The sequence below is a fragment of the Limulus polyphemus genome, unplaced genomic scaffold (assembly GCF_000517525.1).
Source record: "Limulus polyphemus unplaced genomic scaffold, Limulus_polyphemus-2.1.2 Scaffold737, whole genome shotgun sequence".
Taxonomy (NCBI): Eukaryota; Metazoa; Arthropoda; class Merostomata; order Xiphosura; family Limulidae; genus Limulus; species Limulus polyphemus.
In genome coordinates, this window is record NW_013666347.1 from 219,791 (window position 1) to 245,975 (window position 26,185).

Consider the following 26,185-nt stretch of genomic DNA (forward strand, 5'->3'; position numbering starts at 1 on the left):
TATTTCACCACAAAAGAAATAGACTTGTTTCCGTTATGGTCGTTACTGTCTTTCGTTACTCCTTCGTAAACATGTTCATCTTTCTTCACTGCGAAAGCTGGAATCAGATCTCGTGACCACGGTCCAGGCGATACGTCATCTTTAATTTCATTTATGACAGGTCACTGAGGATAAAATGTTCCTTGCCAAACCAGAATAAAAATTACCATGGTCTCACTCAATATGTACCTCAACGTATGTCATTTACCTACAGTAGTGTTACTTCCAAGTTACTACACTTATCTTATATTACCACGAGTTACCACACATATCTAATGTTACCACGAGTTACTACACATATCTAATGTTACCACGAGTTACTACACATATCTAATGTTACCACGGGTTACTACACTTATCTTATATTACCACGGGTTACTACACTTATCTAATGTTACTATAGGCTACTACAATTATCTAATGGTTACTACACTTATCTAATGTTATAACGGGTTATTACACTTATCTAATGTTATCACGGTTTACTACACTTACCTAATGTTACCACGGTTTACTACACTTATCTAATATTACAACTGGTTACTATGTTTATCTAACATTACCACGGGTTACTACACTTACCTAATGTTATAACGGGTTATTACACTTATCTAATGTTAACAAGGGTTACTACACTTATCTAACGTTACTACGGGTTACTATGTTTATCTAACGCATACCACGGTTTACTTCACTGTCTAATGTTATCACGGGTTACTATGTTTATCTAACATTACCACGGGTTACTACACTTATCTAATGTTATAACGGGTTATTACACTTATCTAATGTTAGCAAGGGTTACTACACTTATCTAACGTTACTACGGGTTACTATGTTTATCTGACGCCTACCACGGTTTACTTCACTTATCTAACATTACCACGGGCTACTACACTTACCTAATGTTACCACGGTTTACTACACTTATCTAGTATTACAACTGGTTACTATACTTATCTAACGTTATCACGGGACGAGCGTAGTACAATAACTTGGACAGTGGATTCGAGGGTTCCTGGTTCGCGTCTTATTTCGGCAAAAGCGATCTCCGTACTTTGGGACCGTGGGTGCGATGTAAAAGTATTCAGTGAGCTTGGTTGTTTACAAGCTACTTTCCTTCTAGTCCATCAGTTCAAAATTAGAAAGGACAGGTACCCCTTGTGTATCTTAAAAACGACAGGTACCCTTTGTGTATCTTAGAAACGACAGACACCCATTGTCTTTTCTTAGAAACGACAGATACTCCTTGTGTATATTAGAAGTGACAGATACTCCTTGTGTATATTAGAAGTGACAGCTACCCATTATGTATCTTAGAAACTACAGCTACCCTTGTGTATCTTAAAAACGACAGACACTCTTGTGTATCTTAGAAACGACAGATACACCTTGTGTATATTAGAAATGACAAATACCCATTATGTATCTTAAAAACGACATATACCCCTTGTGTATCTCAGAAACGACAGCTACCCCTTGTGTATCTTAGAAACGACAGACACTCCTTGTGTATCTTAGAAACGACAGACACTCCTTGTGTATCTTAGAAACGACAGATACTCCTTGTGTATATTAGAAGTGACAAATACCCATTATGTATCTTAAAAACGACAGATACCCATTGGGTATCTTAGAAACGACAGATATTCCTTGTGTATATTAGAAGTGACAAATACCCATTATGTATCTTAAAAACAACAGATACCCTTGTGTATCTTAGAAATGACAAATATTCCTTGTGTATATTAGAAGTGACAAATACCCATTATGTATCTTAAAAACGACAGATACCCCTTGTGTATCTTAGAAACGACAGATATTTCTTGTGTATATTAGAAGTGACAAATACCCATTATGTATCTTAAAAACGACAGATACCCCTTGTGTATCTTAGAAATGACAGATATTCCTTGTGTATATTAGAAGTGACAAATACCCATTATGTATCTTAAAAACGAGATACCCCTTGTGTATCTTAGAAATGACAGATACCCCCTTGTGTATCTTTAAAGCGACATATACCCCTTGTGTATCTTTTCGCGAATATTCTAAACAAACAAATAATATTGCCACAGAAGTTTAAAGGTCAAATTATGTAACATTACATACTAAAAAGAAACCATTAATAAGTTCGGTCGTTTAGTGGAAATTTAACCTTAAACATGGTCCGTAGCGTTTAATGATGAAATAGGTTAGATATTAAATTTTACAGGTGTTCTCGCAAGAAAACACAGGAAGTAAAACTTAATAATCAGACACGAGCTAAACTGATCCCTAAATCAGCACAAAATGCGAAACTAATATCGAATTAATTTCTAAACTGGTTGTCAAAGTTGACCTATTTTGACGTTGGTCGATTGCTATTCTCGTTGTAAACTTGGTCAAAAACTTAGATATTTCAAAGAAAACAATAAACGCTTTATCAACGGAAATAATGCAAGAAACTGAAAAAAGAACTAATTGATTAATATATGAAACACTGTTGTCAAGATCCAAGAAAATAGCAACTTCTGCTTTCGAAGAAGAAGCAGGAGAACTTTTCTTCTGTTAATTTCTAGTTTTCTTTGTTCTTTCATTGAAAAAATCCCTTTGTCCCGTTTTCTTTATATAACTTTCTTTCTGTGGACATTCGGATTGGGGTTGTTGCGGCTGGAGTACAATGAAAAGCACATAATCATTTCTGACGTATCCACAGTGTTTTACATTAGTTTTATATATATTAAAACTGGAAATAACACAGAAAGAAAGCAATCGACTTCCGGTCAGAAAATGGAAAATATTGGTCAAAAGAAGGGCAACCAATGTTGAATAACTCCAGGCGGACAAAGTGGCTATTTACGTTCTAGCGTGGGCCTGGTTAAGTCGCGAATTCAAGGTTAAAATGTAAATGTCATTCAAAACGTTGAAATACAAGGAGCAAACAGTGTTTTAATTTCCTTTATATATGGCCCGGCATGGCCAGGGCGCGCGACTCGCAATCCGAGGGTCGCGGGTTCGAATCCCCGTCACACCAAACATGCTCGCCCTTTCAGCCGTAGGGGCGTTATAATGTAACGGTCAATCCCACTATTCGTTGGTAAAAGAGTAGCCCAAGAGTTGGCGGTGGGTGGTGATGACTAGCTGCCTTCCCTCTAGTCTTACACTGCTAAATTAGGGACGACTAGCGCAGATAGCCCTCGTGTAGCTTTGCGCGAAATTCAAAAACAAACAATCCTTTATATAACACTTAAATAATACTGGTAATTATATTTGCTTAGACAAATAGATAACTAATTGTTTTTATGTTGTTGGAGTCATATTTTAACAATTACGACTAATTAAAAACGACTTTTAAATACTAATCTTTTGATAGCTTGATTTAACAAAATCTTTAAGCACGGTAAACGAGCAAATCTCATGAAATTGACAGTAAGGTTATCTATCAATCAATTTAACGCCGATAAAAGAATATTTATAAATTAAAGGAACTTTCCTCCTCTTGATGAGTTACATGAAACACTAGATTTCTGTAGTTAACACAAAAAAATATATCGACAACTTGGCTAAAAAATGAAAATGGTGTTTTACTCCACACTATTACAATAACTAGGTAACCTTATCCACGTTAACACTAAACACATTGCGATTTCATAGAAAAACCTACATTTCTACCAAATAAGCTGAAGTAATCTTATGCTTACTAACTTAGATTCATTAAATTTATTAACTCGTTTATACGGTCTAGTACATGATAAATATATTTATCTCTATATTGTTTGTTTTGTTTTTAAACCGGAACGCATACTAAAGATTTGAAGTACAAGAAGCTATTATGATATTTTTTATGCTTCTGTTCAGCCTAAATGTGAAAGACAGTTTGTTCTTGTGTCTATTACTCATTGCCGGTCTACACTGTATTTCTATTGCTAAGCCTAATGAAAGATCTACGATAGTGACTCATAACAAACATCCTTCATGATATGACTTTTTTTTTTGACGCGTGTTGTTTCTAAAGATACAGTTAACTCTGTTATCAAAACTGTTACTCTTGCTCTTGTCAGATTAATGAATGTAATGAATGTAATCAAATCTTTTACAAAATATTTCTTTAATTAATTTAATTGAATTTGAATAAACAACGTTTGGTTTAAAATGGCAGACGAAAAACTTTATAATGAAAACAAAGAGCGAGAACACGCAAGAAGATTACAAAACATATTTTATTAAATAATTTTCCGGTGAATTCGAGACATAGATAATGTGTTTTCATTAGTTTTCGTATTCATTTTGTAGTTCGTTCACTAGAAAAAAAAAGCTTTTGGAATATCATCGTAATGTTTATAAGAATAATAGATGATAAAATTGAAGAGTAAAGTAGGTATTGTGAAAGTTAACCCTAATCTGCTACGCGGGAAAAGAATTAATGAGTGAATTTCAACATATCCCAATTCCCAACTGAATGTATTAGATAAGATGGTGGTTATCATAATATTTTAAGTTTATAAAATATTCAGATGATGATCCTTTCTGTGTTGCCAAGACAAATTAACTAAATTGAACACCACTAGAAGTAACCTAGTGGTTAGCTTGCCAGAGTTACGAATCCGATGATTCGTGGTTCGCGCTAATCACTTTTGGGAGTGGGTGCATTATAAGAGTGACTGTCAAAGTCCATCATTCGATCAGATAAGAGTAATCCAAGAGTCGCTGGTAGGTGCTGTTGATTAGTTGCATTCACAGTCTATCAATTCAAAACTAGGAACCACCATGCACAGGTAGGTTTTTATGTAGCTTTGCACGAAATTCTGAAATGAACAAACAAGCAGTACAGTGAAAACACTCGGTGACTTCAGAATGAAATAAAAAAGTACATCAAGATAAGAAACAGAAGTTTTATTTTGTTTTCTCTATGACATTACGTACTAGTGCACTGCTGTTAACATTTTGTCTTGGGGATACGAGTTTAATACGTTCTTACGTTCATAGCCTTCTTCTTCTTGTCACTGCTGTACAAACAAGGCACATAAATTAAATTATAGAAGCCGAATTTTAAGTGTTTGACTAAATGCAGAACGGGAAGCGTTTAAGGTAGAAAAAAAAGGTTGCTAGGACACTTGGGAGATTTTAGAAGGACCATCATCTACATATAACTTCGTATTATACTTAGCTTGAATTTCGTTATAAGATGTGGTAATGATGTAATCGTCGAATTCCAGGCAAAATGATAGACATTTAGTCTGAAAATGATATATTAAATCGATAATTTTATGAAAGCAATGAATAATCGAAAAACAACTTTCTCCTCATCTGTCTTTCGTGCGAATGTGGGTGTAAATAAAACCTTTGCAGTAAATATATAACCATAAGGGTGAATTTTAAGAGTGTGAAACGAAAAAGAAAGAGCACATGAAAATACATAATTTAAGTCGACATGTAAAAATACGGGATTTTAATGTGCTTCTGGCATATCTCGCCATTTATGTAACCGTATTACAGATGTATATGATCTCACGCGCCATTAAATGTGTGTACTCATTTGCTACGTCGTTTGAATATCGGTTAAATAAATTTATATCAAACAACGCCCCCAGTGGCACAGCGGTATGTATGCGGACTTACGACACTAGAATCCGAGTTTCGATACCCGTAGTGGGCAGAACACAGATAGCCCATTATGTAGCTTTGTGCTTAATTACAAACAATATAAAACAAAATTTGGGTTAGAAGACGTACTCCGTATTTCTGAATAATTGGCTGTGTAACGTAGGTATTTCTAGGGTTTAAAGGGAGAGGGTAGGTCCGTGGGGACCCAGCTCCCCAACAAAGAAAATTGCTAAGGAGAGCCCCCTTGCACCAGTTATATGGAAGAATTGGCCATGGGGAGCTGAAAACATGTTATAGGATAATTGAAAATTTGTAGAGGAACTACAATAAGGAGCATATTATTGTACGCAAAAACTGATCTTCTTCAGGCAACAACCAGACAACAACAACATAAATTCTATGCTACTAGAAAAAATGCAACTGTTTCTGAGTAATTTGACGATGCTGATCCTAAAAATCATTTTGAAAATTACTGATCACATCTAATTTTCCAGTTATGATAGATTTATTGAAAATATTTTATATATATATCATGAAGATATGAACTGTTTTTTAATAACTTTATTTATTCATTGAAAATTGGATTTAAGAATGTTCAAAAAGAATACACAATAGCAATACCAGTTTAAAAAAAGCAATGAGTATAATAATATTATATATTGAAAATACATTCAAGCTATGTTCAAAACTTTCATCATGGTATTATATTTTATTTTTTTGTTACAAAATATCTGCTTGACATGTTGTGCCATTTGTGTATGTTCTCAATTTCACGGTATAAGAACCAACAGTAATCTCCCATCATCGCAGGATTTCCTGGTCCTTGATATCGCTGTTTCATTGTAGAAATATCTTCGTTTTTGTTTGCTTGTAATTAAGCACAAAGTTACACAAGGGGCTATCTGTGCTATACCCACCACGGGTATCGAAACCCGGTTTCTAGCGACTGTGCCACTGGGGGGCAAAATATCTTGGTAGAAGTGATCACCATGCTCATCGCTCACTGCTCCTAAATTTTCATCTCTGTGATTTCCTACGAAATTTTTGACAATTAGTTTTAACTTTTTCTAGGCAGAAAGTTCTTTCTGATTGTGTACTGTTTCAATATTATCATCCATCAGCACTTCCCGAATCTGTGGCCCAACAAAGATACTTCCTTTCATTTTTGCTTCATTGATTTTTGGAAACTTGTCAGACAGATATCTGAAGCCATTACCATCTTTGTTTAATCCTTTTACAAAATTCTTCACGAGTCCCAGTTTAATATAAAGTGGGGGCAGAAACACATTTTGAGGATTCATTGAAGGCTGATACTCGATATTCTGTTTTCCTGGTATGTAATTCCCAGATACACAAAAATAACTATGTTTGGTATACCCACTCTGCAGGCACAGCAGGTGTGCAATAACATTTAGATAACCACATATGTTCCACCTATGGTGATCATATTTGATGGCCTCAAGTATAATCTGCAAGTTTTGATAGATTTCTTTCATGTTTACAGCATGAGCAACGTGAATCGATGGCTTGATGTTCCCATTGTGCAAATGTATAGCTTTCAGACTAACTTTAGATGAGTCAATAAAAAGTCTCCATTCTTTAGGATGATGTTCGGCACCTAATTCTTCCATTATTGTATCAACATTTGTACAGAAACACAAAGTATCTTGAATGCTGTAGTTAGAAGAAAGACTTTGACGGTAGCTTCGGTAAATTGAAACTCTTGTTCCTGGAGCTCATAAATTCCATTGCTGTAAACAAGAGCCAAGAAGTTCCCTATGCTGTTTGATAGAGCCAAGTCACAAATCAGATCATTTAGCTCTTCTTGTGTGACTTGATGAAGCAGTTTATGTTGAGGTGCCACAGGAATAGATTTACTTGATGAAGAGGATAAAGATAATTCATTGTCTTCTTCACAGGATAACTCTTCTTTTTCCCAGTTCGCTGGTGGATGTGGTACTGGAAGACCATCCCATGAGGTACTGGTTTCATTGCAGATGCAATACTCGATATTAAATGTATTGTTCAGTTTTGTCTGAATATCCAGAAACATTAGCCAAGCAAAAAATTAACAATCAGTTAGATGATCTTTGTGCTCACGCCATATCATGGTAACTGCAAATTTCTTCTTATTGAACCACTGTGTCAAGCCAGACGTGTAAACTGTACAACACACATGTGGAGCCCAGTGTTTTTCTTGGTCACCAGTTTTACACCCATAATAGTGGTAATACGTTACTTTTACATTGTGTGTAGTGTTTTTCTTCTTGAAACTGAAATATAATTTCCACAAATGTAGCAGAAACTGTTTGGGTGATTTTCGTTTGCACTTTCGGACTTAATTTGAACTGGAGGCAGCCAGGATGGAATCCCGAAATCCTCACGTGCTCAGTTTGCTAGAACATTCGAGAAGTCCCTTGACTGAGCATAAAAGGGGTGGAATCAAACGTCTCTCTTGCAGTTGCCTCTCATTCACTCTGTTGATCACTTCGTTTCGTTCCGTGCACAATCAAAACAAAGTCCAATCTTCTTTCTCGCATCATATAATCAAATTCTGCAAATCATTGTTTTTTAAAATCTTTTTAACTCTAGTTTTGTAAACATAAATTATTTTGTATTTTTTAGAAAATCATTTGAAAGGGCGGAGCAGGTGAGCGTAGGAATGAAGCAAAAGTGCTACAATTCGCTACAATTATATCGAGAACAAATAGCATATACGAACAATATAGTTTACACCAATACAATACACTCAATGTTTGAAGTTATCAAAAAATGTATGCCTTTTAACCATTAAACTACACACGCAAACTTAAGTTTACAGCCTAAATATGTTGTACTGAATTGATTGCATGGTATTTCAAATAGTGCTGATAAAATATTGAGATATTACAATAACTCAAAGACTTGAGGTGATGGACAAATTCTGACTGTATATCTGAAATCAGTATCATCACCTGAGTTTTCACCAGTAGCAATTTTTATTGTCCAGTGTTATTTATAATTAGGTCGACCTGAAAGAAATGGCCACAGAAAACCTTTTATTATGTTTACGCTAAGTCGCCCAAGGTCGCACGACTCTGATTGTCGTCAAAACTGATGGAGACTAAAAATTCGATTTCGAATATAACGAAAACTCATAAGACGACAATGAGGATGGCAAAAACATCCTAACTCCGATAAATAGAATGGAAAGAACCGAACTGCTTGAGACTGAGAAACTGGTGAGATTTAAAAAGACCGAAAGGTGCACGTACTGTCCTAGACTGTGAAGAATCTTCGCTGTGCTGTTTTGACTCTACCCTAATTTCTGATTTGTTCTCTCAACTCCACATTTCCACTTTAGTTACTGCATATTTCTTTAAATATAAGTACATTTTAAATATGTTTTCTTGTTTAGTTTCCTATTATAAATCAAGTAAATTGATATGATGTTTCATATTATATCCAGTGCAGTTTTCTTTTACCGTTTTTACTTTACGAACAATCATCAAACTATCTGATAAAATAAAAGGACACGAATTCATCAAATTTTTCAGTTATTGTAGAGCATATAAAGAGTAATGCTGAAAAAAAAACGCACTTATGCACAAGCATTAACATTTAAAAATTTTAATTATCGAAAGACATGTTGTTTTATTTCTTTGTAGAAATAAAAGACCAGTTTCCTAGGCTTTCAACGAAACAATAATAACGTCTGAAAATTTACTGTAACTACCGCTGGCATTAAATTAAGAACAATAATTATGTTTTTTTCTTATTTGCTGGTTTCATTTCGCCCTTAGCTATTCGAGGACTATCTCTGCTAACTGTTCCTAATTTCAAAGTCATGAATTAGAGGGATGGTAGTTAGTCAACAATACCCCTCGCCAACTCTTGGACTATTTTTTTTTATCAACGATTAGTGAAATTGACTGTTACATTATAACGCCTCCACGGCTGAAATGGCGAGCAAGTTTGGTGTCGAGATCCGAACCCCTGCCACACAGGTTGCGAGAAGAATGACCTAGCCAAATATCATGCAAGGCCCTTTTATTTTGCTTATAAGCCTATGACCATCATATATGTATATTGATTAACATAAAAAAAACATGACTCATTTTTTTATTTTTTTACGTTGCTATGATTTCGTTATTTTTGAAATAACAAATACGAAATATTTTATACCACCGATGGCAATAACACATCGTACTGAACTGACATGTATAGCAAAGCTGAAGTCCTGTTAATAAATCTGGAATGTTGTGTCGAAACTGTCTAATCTGCGCTCGTAAATCTCGTTTGTCATCTTTGTAAGTTCTTTCATTTGTTCCTATTTACAACTTGGTTCTGGACATCCTTCACGTGACGAACTTTTTTCTTTTTTCATTATGCCTACTTCACTCAGCTGATTATTTCTAGAGACAGACAAAGAGCGTCTAACGGGGTAATTTAAAGTTTGTAAGCCATGAAAAGCTTCTATCATTTTCCTACACTTCATCTAGCCAGCAGGAGTTGATGATAGTATTCTAGGACCTGGTTGGTGATTTTCCCGTAAGACAGCCTGTCAGTCCGAAGCTGTATTTTGGTTCGAGAATAACTGCTGAACAGACAGCATCATCAAGCATGTAGTACACAGCCCATTGAATAGGGTAAATTTATAAAAGCGAATGAATGGCTTACACTGAGTATTACTTCATCTTAAACTTGAAGCTATTAACAGTGTTCAACATTTTTTATTCTTCATCAACCTCAAGAAACTTTCTCAAATGTTGTGATCTATAGAGTCATAAATCTATCTCATTTTTTTATTTCCCGCGTTCTTATTTCCGTCCTTACACACACACACACACACAAAGTATGTGTGTATATATCAAAAGTCATTCAAACAAAACAAAAGTTATCTCAGCTGTCAATGCTAGACCAAAATTGTTGTTGAAATTAATCACGAAAACACGTTATAGTTTCGCTATATTTTGAAAACAGATTTCTTTTTACCCGTTCATTAAGATAATTCTCTTGTACTATATAACATGATAAAAACACCTTAGTGAAATTGCTGGGTAACCTTCTGATGAGAGACAAACACATTTAGAGATTATGTTGATTGTATATATCAAATGTCTTTTCTTTGCAACTAAAATGCAATACATATTTGCTAATTTCAGAATTATCTGGTCTATATCGAACCAAAAAGCTACGCGATGAAGATTGATTGCAAGAGCAAAGTTAAATATCAGACTGGAGCTTCTGACATGTTAACACCTGACTGGAACTGTTTGCCTGTTAATATTTAACGGAAACTACTGATCTGTGAATATTTGGCTGGAACTGTTAACATGTTAATACCTGACTGGAACTACTTGTCTGTGAAGATTTGGCTGGAATTGTTCATATGTTAAAAACTGACTGAAGCTACTTGTCTGTGAATATTTGACTGGAACTGTTGACATGTTAATACCTGACTGGAACTACTTGTCTGTGAATATTTGACTGGAACTGTTTGCCTGTTAACACCTGACTGGAACTACTTGTCTGTGAATATTTGACTGGAACTGTTGACATGTTAATACCTGACTGGAACTACTTGTCTGTGAATATTTGACTGGAACTGTTTGCCTGTTAATATTTGACTGGGACTACTGGTCTGTGAATATTTGACTGGGACTGTTGACATGTTAATACCTGACTGGAACTACTTGTCTGTGAATATTTGACTGGAACTGTTTGCCTGTTAATATTTGACTGGGACTGTTGACATGTTAATACCTGACTGGAACTACTTGTCTGTGAATATTTGACTGAAACTGTTGACATGTTAATACCTGACTGGAACTATTTGTCTGTGAAGATTTGGCTGGAATTGTTCATATGTTAAAAACTGACTGGAGCTACTTGTCTGTGAATATTTGACTGGAACTGCTGACATGTTAATACCTGACTGGAACTACTTGTCTGTGAATATTTAACTGGAACTGCTGACATGTTAATACCTGACTGGAGCTACTTGTCTGTGAATATTTGACTGGAACTGTTTGCCTGTTAATATTTGACTGGGACTGTTGACATGTTAATACCTGACTGGAACTACTTGTCTGTGAATATTTGACTGGAACTACTTGTCTGTGAATATTTGACTGGAACTGCTGACATGTTAACAACTGACTGGAACTGCTTGTCTGTCAATATTTAGCTGGAACTGCTGACATGTTAATACCTGACTGGAACTACTGGTCTGTGAATATTTGACTGGAACTGTTGACATGTTAACAACTGACAGGATGCTTTTCGGAATGTTTAACAAAATCAGAGCGTAAACGCTCTAACAATTATAGATATGGCTGTTATAAAATATGTTGCATTTCTCTATCTAACTCAAGTGTCACGTTCCAGTATGTAAATAGAGTTCCAGGCATGAAAAACAACAACAAAAAAAACAAAAACATATCATCACACATACGGTGTTTACGAATTTTGGTGTTTAATGTCTAATCTAGAGAAGCATGATTAATGATCAGTAGCTTGCGTGATATCACATCTCAATAAGACTATTAATAATGGTAATTACATCTTTTGTTTTTTACTTGACCTATAAAACCCATTTCAACCGTATGAAAGATGTGGTTAGCATTATTATCAGTATCATTATGATGTAGTATGATGCAAACTGTCAGTCAACAGTCACACTTCGGCAGATTAAACGTTATCGAGTTATAATGATACCACATTACGTTAACGAGTTATAATGATATCACATTACGTTAACGAGTTATAATGATACCAACGTAATGTGATATCATTATAACTCGTTAACGTAATGTATCGAGTTATAATGATATCACATCATCATAGAACATCATCATCAAGTTAAAGTGGCATTAAGTTACATTATATTAAACTGTTATTGAGCTACACTGACATTCTATTGCATTAGATGAAGTCATTGTAAAGTTACAATGACATTTTATAACATAAGATGAAATTATCAATAAGTAACAATGATATCACATTACGTTATAAGAATTTATCATGTAATATAATGTCATTTTAGCTTGATTAGATGAAATTACTATCGAGTTACAATGGCATTACATTACTCTAGATGAAATTATTATCCAGCTAGAATGACATCATATTACATTTGACAAAATTATCATCCAATTACAATGATATTATGTTACATTAAATAAAATCATCAACGAGTTACAGTGACATTATATTACATTAGATGAAATTAGTATCGAGTTACAATGACATCTATTCTATTAATTCTATGATGCGTTCTCAGTTTTCTCATAGTAACTAATTATGTTTGATGAAAAAGGATACACAATTAAAATATGAGTTAATTTATACCGTTAAGAATACTAGAAGTAGTTAGAAGTTGGTGGCAATAAATCTCTTCCACAAAATCGGATTCTTGTGCCAAAAACATCTTCTTAAGAAACATAAAGGAAAGAAATAAGAAAATATCTCCTATCGGTTTCCTGTTGTACGTCAGGAAATAAAAGAATATCATTAACCTACCATCCTTCTCACAATTCTCCGTTTCTGCGTCTTGCTCCAGGGATTTTAGGAAATCCGTATGAATTAACTCAGGGCGGAGAGCTTGTCTCCTTGTCCACTCCCCACGGACAAATAAATTGAACAAACGAACTCTATGTGTATGTGGAAACGTACTTTCTTTTTTGTATCTTTGTTGCCTGGGCACAAGGAGGATTTCTGCCAGTGGGAAAAAGTCTCTTGTAAGAAGTAGAAGCATTATTATTAAAAAACAAAATTAAAAATATAAAAACATTGCCAAATTGACAAGTACCCCACTTAGTGCATTGAATAGAAGCCATTTTGTTTTTACTTTCTTCTTTATCCAGATCATATTCAAACAAATAAAAGAAAACTAATTATGCCATAGTCTTCAGAGATGATTTTATTAGCATTATTTTATCTTATTATGGGTGAATGGTTGCAAAAGGAATTATAGATTTCCATATATATATAATGAGTTAAAATCCTTCAGGTTTTTATATTATTGCTGTTCTAAATTGAACAACATATATATTTCGTCACGCTCATAAAGCAAGAAATTTCAAAACTGGGTGAAAATAATTAATTACAGAAAAAATAGTAAATTATAAATATGTTTTATGTTTGAACAACTGGTTGCTAAACAATTCAAATAAGTATGTAATTTGTCTAAAAGGCATGAAAACTGTTTTAATTCTAAGTTGTTGTATTTTTTTTGTTAGAAAACACAATATCAAACATTTAAAGGGACGAAACAAGTGTTCCAAAAATTACTTTGTTTATTAACACAGTTAAGTTAAGTAAAACACATATTTAAACACTTTTGAAGATCTTTAGGCCTGAAAGATAAAAAAATTTGTAAGAGTGAAGTGCCTTCTAAATATTGAAGCTCATCTTCGTAATTACATGAACGTATGAAATGATTGTTCCTAGAGAAATAAGTCAACTTTATGTAGTTGGTGCAATATGTCCAAACAAAAGCTTTTTTTTATTCTGGCTGCAAGTTCCTTTTTTAACTATTCAATTTTTCCATTTCTTTGCAGGAGAACAACATTAAAACAATGAGAATGTAACAACTTGTTAGCAGAATCTTATCCCATTTAAATTTTATTACTACTTATAATTACTTTCAGTTTAACTTTACAATAGAGCGGATTGAAATTTATATCTAATGTTATATTATACTTCTTTTTTTTAAATTTTGATACTGAATTAAGACCACGTAAAACTTGTTATAGCATTTGCTGAAAGGTCTTAAATGAATCAAGTTAAACTTCTCATCTCTGATAGAATGTTCTTTGGATTGTTCTTGTTAGTCATCGGATGAGTTTACTCTCCCTATTGGATTGTTCTTGTTAATCACCAAATGAGTTTACTCTCATTATTGTACTGTTCTTGCTAATCACCAGATGAGTTTACTCTCACTATTGTACTGTTCTTGCTAATCACCAGATAAGTTTACTCTCACTATTGGATTGTTCTTGTTAATCACTAGATAAGTTTACTCTCACTATTGGATTGTTCTTGCTAATCACCAGATGAGATTGGATTGTTATTTTTAATCACCAGATGAGTTTACTCTCACTATTGTACTGTTCTTGCTAATCACCAGATAAGTTTACTCTCACTATTGGATTGTTCTTGCTAATCACCAGATGAGATTGGATTGTTATTTTTAATCACCAGATGAGTTTACTCTAACTATTAAAGTGCTTTTGCTAGTCACCAGATGAGTTTACTCTCACTACTGGATTTTTCTTGTTAATCACCGGATGAGTTTTTTCTAACTATTGAATTGCTCTTGTTAATCGCCAGATGAGATTGGATTGTTATTTTTAATCACCAGATGAGTTTACTCTAACTATTAAAGTGATTTTGCTAGTCACCAGATGAGTTTACTCTCACTACTGGATTTTTCTTGTTAATCACCGGATGAGTTTTTTCTAACTATTGAATTGCTCTTGTTAATCGCCAGATGAGTTTACTCTCACTATTGGATTGTTTTATTAATTACCAGATGAGTTTATGCTCACTATTAGATTGCTCTTGTTCATCACCAAATGAGTTTACTTTCATTATTGAATTGTTATCGTTAATCACCAAATGAGTTTACTCTCACTGTTGGATTGTTCTTGTTAGTCACCAGAAAATGTATTGATGTATAGAGTGTAGAAAATGTTGTCTTAGCATAAGCGGAATTTTGAATTTTTTCCGTTAATTTTAAAAATCGAACTGCAAGTTTTTCAGGATGAAATTTAGTTAATTACCCAAGTGAGTTTTCATGGTTGTGTAAGATCTACCACCAGATGGCCACGTACATGCAAACTTTTTAGTAGGTGGAACAGCTGTATGGATATATACTTGGATACCAACTACTTTTTTATATACAAAACTAAAGTTAGAACACTTTGAAATTTTCCTTACATTTCAATATGAAATACAATATGCCATTATGAGAAGCTTGACATGACAGTTTGAGGGCAAAGACATCGTGTCTTTATTCTCTTCAAAAAGTCTGAGAGAACGTGATTATTTTAATTTTGAGCTTGTCTACTGGATCATATCAGTTGTTTTTGTTATGGCAGAATAAAAACTACAGACAAGTTTCTTCTTTAGTTTTGCATTTATTTTTTTATTTTCTTAGGTGGACCTTTAGTAACCCATTTTTTTTTCTTCTTTTCGGTTGTCATTAAACTCTATTTTATACAGAAGGTAAAGCTACAATAAACTGTCGTTGGATTCTTGTTGCTAATTTTTCTTCTTTAGAGATATTGTGAGAAGGGTTTGGTTGCCAGATTATATGACAACTGTATCAGCTTATAGTCTTTTTCTTACCTGTCAAGACGTCATCCATCATCTTTCTTTCGACGTGATAAGCCTTTGTGATCCTATGGTAGAGAGACTGCTCATCAAATTATGACAGAGTTAAAGCTTTAAGTCTTACATTTCTTAGGATATTTTTAATATGATTTCAAAACTATCTTATGTGGGTTTGTTATATTTTAAATCTGATAGACTGAATAAAAACACTTTGAAAACAAACTTGAGATATATGGTATAAAAAACAAAATTGTTTGATATTTGAAGAGGTCAAGTTTTTAAAATACGAAATTAAGAAACAATTGAAAAATTAATTTTCAAATGATACTGGTAGATCAGACTTCAAGAAATGAACGCCTAAATTATTATTAGTGTTATCATTTTCGCAAAGCTTCATTAATTGTCAGACAGTAAACTTGAATCATGTTGTTTATTGGTTGTTTCACTTTATCGATTCTCAGGTAGTAAGCCTGAACCTTATTGACTAGTATGTAGTTTCACAAGTAAAAACAAGTTGAAAAGTAGAGAGTTCGGGAGTATGTTTCATAAAGCTTGTCGTTTCTCATCCTGAAACTTATTGTCTGATAACAAGTTTCACAAGTAAAAACAAATTGGAAAGTAGGGATTTGTGAAAATAGTTCACAATACTTGTCGGTTCTCAGCCTGAAACTTATTGTCTGATGTGTAGTTTCACAAGTAAAAATAACTTGAAAAGTAGAGGGTCCATAATTACAGTTCACAAGACTTGTCGGTTTTCAGCTTGAACATTATTGTCTGGTGTGTAGTTTCATAAGTAACAACCAATTTGAAAATTCGCGGGATTGACGACTGATCTGTTTATGATTCACTGATTGTCAAGTCCTGTTTGGAGTTTAGATTCCTTGATAATAAAAAGTTTGAAAGAACATACTCAATGAATTTTCCATCCAGGATTTATTGGGTGGCAGTTGATAACTTCAATCATATTTGTCTGGCGTACGATCTGGAAAGCAATTTTTAGTGTCCTATTGTTAGGCTATATTTCCCTTCATATATTGTGTAATATTACGAAAGAAATCTCCAATAATATTATCAAGCAGGTTCATATATGAACTTCATTGCTAAATGTTTCGATGGTATTATTCATTGTTTTAGTGACTGTTTTGTTCGGAATGTTAAGATTCATTAATGTTTTAACTAATAATTGTTTTCATTATTCACTAAATACGTTTCTTATTCTCAGGTCGTATCATGTTTTTCATTCTCTTCAAACCATCCAGTTGGCAGATGTATTTCGATATAAATCAAAAACCTACTTTAAAAAACAAGCTAAAATTTGTGCTTTGTGTTAGAAATTATTATTAACGACTTAAATTCTACAAATACTTCTCAGCTGACCAACAAATTAGCCGAACTAGTTGGAGTTAATGTTACTGAAGCTTTAAAAAAAATCACATTTACAAAATAGCCAATCCTCCTGTACTTACAACGTTTCCTTAATTTACTAATGCTCCCCAATGGCACAGTGGTATGTCTGTGGACTTATACTGCTAAAAACCGGGTTTCGATACCCGTGGTGGGCAGAGCACAGATAGCCCTTTGTGTAGCTTTGTGCTTAATAACAAACAACAACAAATTTACTATTATATAAAATTAAAGATTATAATCGTAACATTCACGAATTCTGACTATTAAATAATTGTGAATAGCTTTACATGATCGATAAACATTAAAATATGCAGAAAGTGCTGTCTCAGTGCCCACATTTGATTTTGCAGCTATATATGCTAGTTTAATACTTTTTATTTAATTTTATAGCTTTTAATTACAAAAATATGAGACATCTTATGAGTTTCTGTATTTATAATAATTTGATTGCTTTCATATATAAACTTTGCAAACAAATTGTTGGTATCTCTATCGGTTGTAAGTATTATTCTAATATTGCTAATATATATGTCTGAGTCGAGCGTGGCTCAATGGTTAGCGATCCCGAATATGGATATATATATATCCACTGTTCGCTCCCGTCACCGAAAAAAAATTGGGCTCCGCATTTTGGGGTCATAAGTGCATTATAGGAATGTCGGTGAATTCCCACTATTCGGTTAGAGTAGCTTAAGAGTTGGCGGTGGGTACTGTTGACTAGTTGCCTTCTCTGTAGTCTATCACTTGAAAATTAGGCACTGCTAGCCTTATAATCCTCTTGCAGCTTTGTGCGAGTATCTGAAAAAAACAAACCATTAGTATCTAAACTTTCATGGAAGTTCGTTAATGAGAAAGTATTTGATTCAGGTTAATTTACCTTAGCATACAAATAAGTTCTAGTTTAAATAATTAGATTATTAATAACCATTACTATCGTATATCCTGCAGAAATGGAATATCAAATAGCATAATTTCCGATACTTAAGCGCATTACTTAGATATAAAACTATGAAATCATAGTCTGTTGTTTGTCCGCCATCGTTATGGTCTCATAATACGTAAATTCCTTTCTCTGTTCCAACTTATTCAGTCATTTTAAATAAGGTTTTATTGCTCGATTCGTAAAATAAAATTCTTTAAAAACAGCACTACAGAGCAGGATAGATCTCATTGAAAAAAAACATGAAGTTATTCTGAATAAACGACTTTGAGAAAAAAGCAAGTTATTAGAAGTACTGATAATTAGGAAAACAAATGTAGCCTTTCTAGGCATTCAATGACAAAAACGGAGTGACCAATATGAAAATTGCTATTGACATTCAGAATTTTAGTACGTTTTTAGCCCTAATTCTTTTCGAGCCCACTTACTTGGCTGTGAATTCAAGAAAACAAAATACTAATAATGGAACTTATATATACCATGTAACTAGCATCTTCGTGAGTAATAACGATAATATACATGTATAAAGTGGTGGAAGGTACTTTTAAGCTACTTACACACGATTAACCACTTAAAGTTAACAACAAGTATAGTGAATTGTATTACAGAAACTCCAACAACAAAGGAAACTTCCAAATGTTACCCTAAAGACACCATTTTATATATAGATTTAACTAACAGGAAGCAGAGATGCAAATTTTAATTTTTTTCGTTTAATAACAATGAAATCTAATGGTGCATTTATTGTTTCGTGCCAACTATATAAATATTGGGAGACGAGAGACTGAAAGGAAAATAACAGAATCAGTTATTAAAAACAAAAGGAAAATAATAGAATCAGTTATTGTTAACCTTTATTTAAACACTGCTTAGGCAGTTTTAACTTCTTTATGATGTGACATCCAAAAAAGCAGTTTTAAGAACTTCATTTTATTTCCAGTTCAGTATTACGATACTTGTCCTCCGGTGGGACAGCGGTGAGTCTTCGAATTTACAACTTTAAAATCAGGGGTTCGATTCCTCTCGGTGGACACAGCAGATAACCCGATGAGGCTTTGCTATAAGTTAACATATACGATACTACAAGAACAAAAATGGCTGAAGAATGCGTGTCAAAACAAACATTATGGTCGCCACGGTATTGTAAATTATAATTATTCATTATTATCGTTCTAATGTACGATTAGCTATTCTATGAAAGTTTTCAAATATATATATATATATATATACATATGTAAAATATATTTTATACTCTTCGCCAATGAGGTAAAAACACATATACACACACTAATTAGTTAAGCCCATTCTATGTGATAAAGGTAATAGATAAATATTGATATTCAAACAGCACATTTCAATGTCATTTATATATCTTAGTGTTTTGGACGCACGCCATTCTTCAGGAAACGCTAAAATAAATAAGCATCACTATCATTTATTGTTTGAAATGTTGTTTTTAATAACTGATTCTATCATTTTTCTTTTGTTTTTAATAACTGATTCTATTATTTTCCTTTTGTTTTTAATAACTGATTCTATCATTTTCCTTTTGTTTTTAATAAATGATTCTATTATTTTCCTTTTGTTGTTAATAACTGATTCTATCATTTTCCTTTTGTTTTCTCACTATTGTTTAGTAAGACATTTTAGAAAACACAAAATAAGTTTCAAAACTTAAGAATGGCTGGAAAATGCTGCAATGTTTACTTAACTTTATATTTTTGAATGATATTAAGTCCAGATCTTTGGACATGACGAACTGGCACCCGTTTTGTTTTCCTCTACAATGTACACAGTATGTCAAAGTTACAGTACACCACAGTGCAGCCAATCTTATCTGGGTTAATTAATGAGCATTTATTGCGGGAAACGCCATGTGGTGGAACACCAGTATTACAGGGTAGAACACCGAAAACCTTTGAGCTAGGTGACTTAATCATAATCAAAGTCTTTAGGAGGTAAAATGGTAATCTTTAAAACTAACAATTATCATATATTTTAGTTCTTTGAGAATTTTCATGCAAAAGATACATGCCCATAGCCATTTATAATAATTTACAAACTATAGGGAAGGTAACTCACCAAAAGCACCCACCGCCAACTCTTGTATTCTTTTTGTCTGATGGAATAGTGGGATTTAGCCGTCACTTTTATAGTATACCCCCCCCCCCAAAAAGCGCGAAGCCCTTTTTGAAACAACGAGACGAGAACTAAGAACACTCTGATTCTCAGCCTAGGTATGTTGAACTAGGCCATGCCTAGCCCATTAGCATGTCTAAATGATCATTAAATTTTCAAGAAGGAAACATTGGTTTATTATTATTATTATTATTAATAAACAAATGTCGATAATAATTGAAATATGAGCAAGCAATCCAAACTAGTCACTGTTGCTAAAATATTAGTGAACAAGCAATCCAGACTAGTCACTGTTGCTAAAATATAAGTGGATACCTATTTCAAATATGGACGACTCTTTGATTGGGGATTTAATAGTACGAGAAACTATTTCTATGCCGTATGTCTTAATTATATTTGTTATTGTGACGTTGTTTTAATCTCGATGCTTTATCCGAGTAAAAGTAACGCACTAGAAAAATGGATCAAACTAACTTGTACAGCACCAGCCAAACCATCTTTCCCAGCTGGAAAGAGGCCACAAAGAATCTGGAAGAGATCCTGAAATTGATGCTATTCTGGTTTCAACATAGTCAGCTACAGAGCAGGTGCAGGTATTGTACTAACTATGGGGATGCAATGGCATAACTTTGCCTGCACTGCTTTTCTGAGACATAAGGCATTAGGGTATTGTGGGATAAAAATTGGAGCTTAGGAGAAGGAATTCGTTCGAAACGCTCGACCCTCCCAATTACGCCCTTGAATAATATGTAAATTCTAAGCAATAATTATAATTGTTTGTGTGTTTCTAAGCACGAAACTATGCAATGGGCTGTCTGTGTTGTGTCCACCACGATATCGAAACCTGGTAGGTGCTGCTTACCTGCTGGCTTCATTGAAAGTTAGGAATAACTATGCACAGATAGCCCTTATGCAATTTTGCATGAAAATTCCAAATACAACAACTTCTTAGAAAGATGTTTCTTTAATAAAGTTTCCATATTTTGGGAAACAGTAGTATGCCTGCTTGGGTGGCGAAATAAGAAACCGGTTTCTATTTCAAGAAATCACAAAATCATTATCAATTATGTAGGCATATTACAGATAAAACAAGAACATAGTGCTTTTTTTTTCATTATAGTTCTCTGTTTACACCAACGAACTATAGCTTCCAAAGGATCTCGTGATTCTCACACTTGAAACGTCAAGGTCAAATCCCACTGGCACCATAAGAACCCTGTGAATCCTATTTATATTACAATGATTCTCCTTAGGTTACCTTGCATCTTCAACATTATAGCAAAACAGAAGAAGATATTTTTGCAAGTAATGAAAAGATCAAACTGAATCCATGTTCAAAAAAAAATTAACCATTGGATCCGTCAGAAGTGACTTATCATATTCAGAACCTACCCAGTTTTCTTTGGGTAAACTAAGGTAGCCTATTTAAAATAATTTCAGAATACTATATGCATTTATAGAAAAATAAATACACCCAGGAACAGTACTGTTCGATAGAAAAATGAAATATTGGTTAAAAACGACACTAATGTTCCATACAAAAGTTTAATATCTGTTAGAAAACGTACAAATAGGAATTACTCAACAATTCTCATACTCGTTGTCATACATCGAAATATGTCACACTTCTACACGAAGAGATACACATGCTGTTCACAGAAAACTAAACACTTTTTTTATGAGTGATATACACGTCTATTTTCTCCTAGGACCAAGGTAAATTAGCTCAGATTGTCCTGTGCATATGGTGGACATGGGTTGGCCATATGTAGAGCTCTGGATTTTGGAGCTGGCAAGCCAAGTTTCGAATTTATTCACTACTACGAAGTATTCCCCGTACTTTAAGTTGCGGGTACTTTATAAGCGTGGCAATCAATCTCTCACCGTGGACGGTGGATGTTGGGTGTTAGGGTACTGCTGACTAGCTGCCTTCCCTCTGGTCAGTAGTTCCAAATTAAGGACAGCAGCAGATAGCCTTAGTAGCTCTGCCATAAATATAAAATAGAATACGTTCCCGAAAAATCTCGATTTTTATTATTCATTGTTTTCAAAACACAACAAATTCTGTTCGTAATGTTTTGGAGCCTTAATTTGCAGATTTATCAAAGCGAGTACAGGAAGTAATACTCTATCGATAACTTAGTTGTGTCACCAACTTAATATTACAAAGAACAGGTACTTTCAGCATTAATTACCAAAATAGTCTTTACGAATACCTCAAACGAATAAGCCAGTATTGAAAAGAAACTCCTATTCATACACAAATCGGTAACAAGAATATCATAATAGAAAACTAAAAAAACTTACAAGACAAAAATTGTCTTCCGACTACGGACTTAGAATGCTAGAATCTGGGGTTCGATTCCCTGTGGTGGACACAGCAGATAGCCAAATGTGGTTTTGCTCGATAAAAACAAACAATCAGTAAAAGAAAAATTGAACAGTTTTTTAATGGCATTGCCGAAGTAATGCACGTGCTTATTTTACAAATGCTCAATCGAAAATAATATATGCTAGACTTACTTAACCTAAATTTTGCCACATTTATCAGATACATTTACGTCTGTAAGTGTGTGCTTCCTGATCAACAACAAAATGCTGGTTAGGAATAAATGGTAGCTAACTTTAGAAACTGAAGATTCTCAAAGATATTTCTCATTACGTTGACCATTAAATAATGTCCAAATCAAGGCTGAGTACAACATCAAGAACAAAACTTTTAAAACGTTTTCTTTGGCTTTCCTATTTATTCCTTAGACGTGACTATTTCTCAAACATTGCTATATGAGATTCTGAAATTATTAACCGATGACTGTAACTTATTTCTGGTCAGCGTTATTCAGTTTACGTAATATTTGACTTTGTGACCTTCAAATTCCAAAATCATCCATCAGCGTCCTACGTTGTAGTTTGTTGTCTTTGGAAGGTATTCTAACTTGACATCTAATAAGCAGTCCTAGTGATTACTTCACAAACAATAATATCTAAAAGCGACTAGCGCTTTTGTTTGTTTTGTTATGTCGAATTTTGCGGAAACCTACTCAAGGGTTATTTGCACTGGCCCTCCCTAATTTAGAGGTGATAGACTAGATTGAAAGTAGCTAGTCAACACCACCCACTGTCAGCTCTTGGGCTACTCTAATCGAATAATGCGATTGACTACCACATTATAACGAGCACATTCGATGATAAGCCTAACACCTTAAGCAACAGGTGACGGTCAATCCCACTATTCGTGAAATTCAAAAATAAACAAACAAATAAACAGATAAACTATCACATTGGTGGTTCAGGGGTAAGTTTGATGATTTATAACACTATAATTCAGGGTTTGATTTCCGTAATGGACACATTTGGCCTAAGAAATGTATAAATATAACATTGATACACATACATATATATATATATATATATTGGTACATCATTCCATCTTTATTGACTGAGTTGCTCATTTTAACACCATGTTGTTGTTTTTCTAATGTTTTCAGGAGACAGTTCCAGTAAGTTATAAAATGAACTAAGACGGTAGCAACTGAATGACTGTCCAATATATCCATCAATGTCTTTAGGATATTACTTTTTCTGCCTTTTATGGCTGTTGGTCTGTTTGTTTACATTACTAGTATAATATGATTTCCTTGATTTCATCAGTAGTTTCGAATTTAATGCGTAAAGTCCTTTTGAAACGATTTTTTATTTTTGTATTATTTTTAGTTAAGACCTTTCATATATCTAGTAGCAAAATCATCTTGCATGTGATATTTGTTTTTAAAAGCCTCATGTTGGTAATCTCATTTTACTCGAGTTTTTTTGTAAATAATAAATTGTCATATAGTTCGTCAAAACATCACGTGTATGGTATTGATCGTAAAAAGGCTTAACAAGCGTGCTACCTATCGTCAAAAAATATGCTTTTCACAGTTGTGACTTTTTTAATAGGGTGTTGAATTTGGTATTTTCAACCTGAACTCACTTTGTACAACACATGCTCTAGACGACTAGGTCAAATATTTCAAGTTTCACACATAGCCATCACTAAAAGGACGACATCCAAACATCATCAACTTCCTACCGGATACTTTTAGTCTAAATAGTGAGATTGAATATTATTGATATAACGTTAAACAGCTGAAAGTGCGAAGCTTCTTCAGTGACTTATCGCGTCTTCAACCTTGGATCTTCCGATCTGCAGAATGATAAACACCAGGCCTAAGAGAAAATGTGAAAGCAAATATAAACAGAAGCGAATTTATTTGTATAATATATATATTTAAACGTATCAATCGATATATTTTCGGACACTTGATATGCATTTCTTAGTTAACTGTTTTCGTATATATATATGTGTGTATATATATATATACCTATATGTTTAATCATTACGCATGTGTGTTTCTTACTGATCTTATTAAATTCCAACATAAAGCTGATTTGGTAAAAAACAAAATTTTGAGCTGTAAATTTTAATCATAAAACCACCAACTGTTTTACACAGTCTGTGCGTCAACTTATTTCCATATAAATCTTTATGGCCTGTTATTAATTATAAATATGAAATTCCTGTTACACCTCTGATTCCTAACGATAAAACGTTTGGAAATAATTTAAAACTTAATGAGATAGATAACTTAAAGTTATGAGCGTAATGGCAGTAACTTTTCACTTTGCACTTCTAAGCATATTATTATTAGTGACTTAAAAGTGTGAAATTGTGATTTACGAAACACTCTTGATAAAGAATCTAACTACAGAAAAATAACTCATTGTGAAGAATGCCTTTACAGAATTAACATAAAACGCCATTATAAATATATAATGCAATAAACTGCGTTACTGTCCACCTAGATCTTAACTACAGTAGAAACACTCTATTTTGGATAACATTAAACAGAGATTAAAAACTTTATTTTAAGGAATTATTCATTATCTTATTTTCTTTCTATAAATATAAAAATAAAATTAAGAAGTAGAAGATGAATTTGCTATAACTATAACAAATAAAGCACGGTACCATTTCTCTTTGTTAAAGAGTACTTGCTTGAATTACAATTAAGGGATTAAACTGCACTAATACTTATCGGATTAACTATATAACCTATAGATAATAATATGCTTAGAAGTTTAAAGTGAAAATTTACTGCCATTACGCTGAACATATTGCTTTTAGCACTTATAAAGCCTTTCCAAATTCCATTTTCAACCCATACGTTTTCAGAACTATGGCATTAACATACGATTCTCAAATTATATAAAATTACAGTTACAGTCTGGTTCATTACAAATTCATTGAAACAAAAACTTAATATCTAATATCTGCTATCTTTTTGAACAAACTTGTTTCTTAACATCTATTTTGTTGAACAAACTTGTTATTTAATATCTATCTATCTTGTTGAACAAACTTGTTATTTAATATCTGTCTATCTTGTTGAACAAACTTGTTATTTAATATCTGGTCTATCTCGTTGAACAAACTTGCAATTTAACATTTGGTCTATCTTGTTGAACAAATTTGTTACTTAACATTTGGTCTATCTTGTTGAACAAACTTGTTATTTAACATTTGGTCTATCTTGTTGAACAAACTTGTTATTTAATATTTGTCTATCTCGTTGAACAAACTTGCAATTTAACATTTGGTCTATCTTGTTGAACAAATTTGTTACTTAACATTTGGTCTATCTTGTTGAACAAACTTGTTATTTAACATTTGGTCTATCTTGTTGAACAAACTTGTTATTTAACATTTAGTCT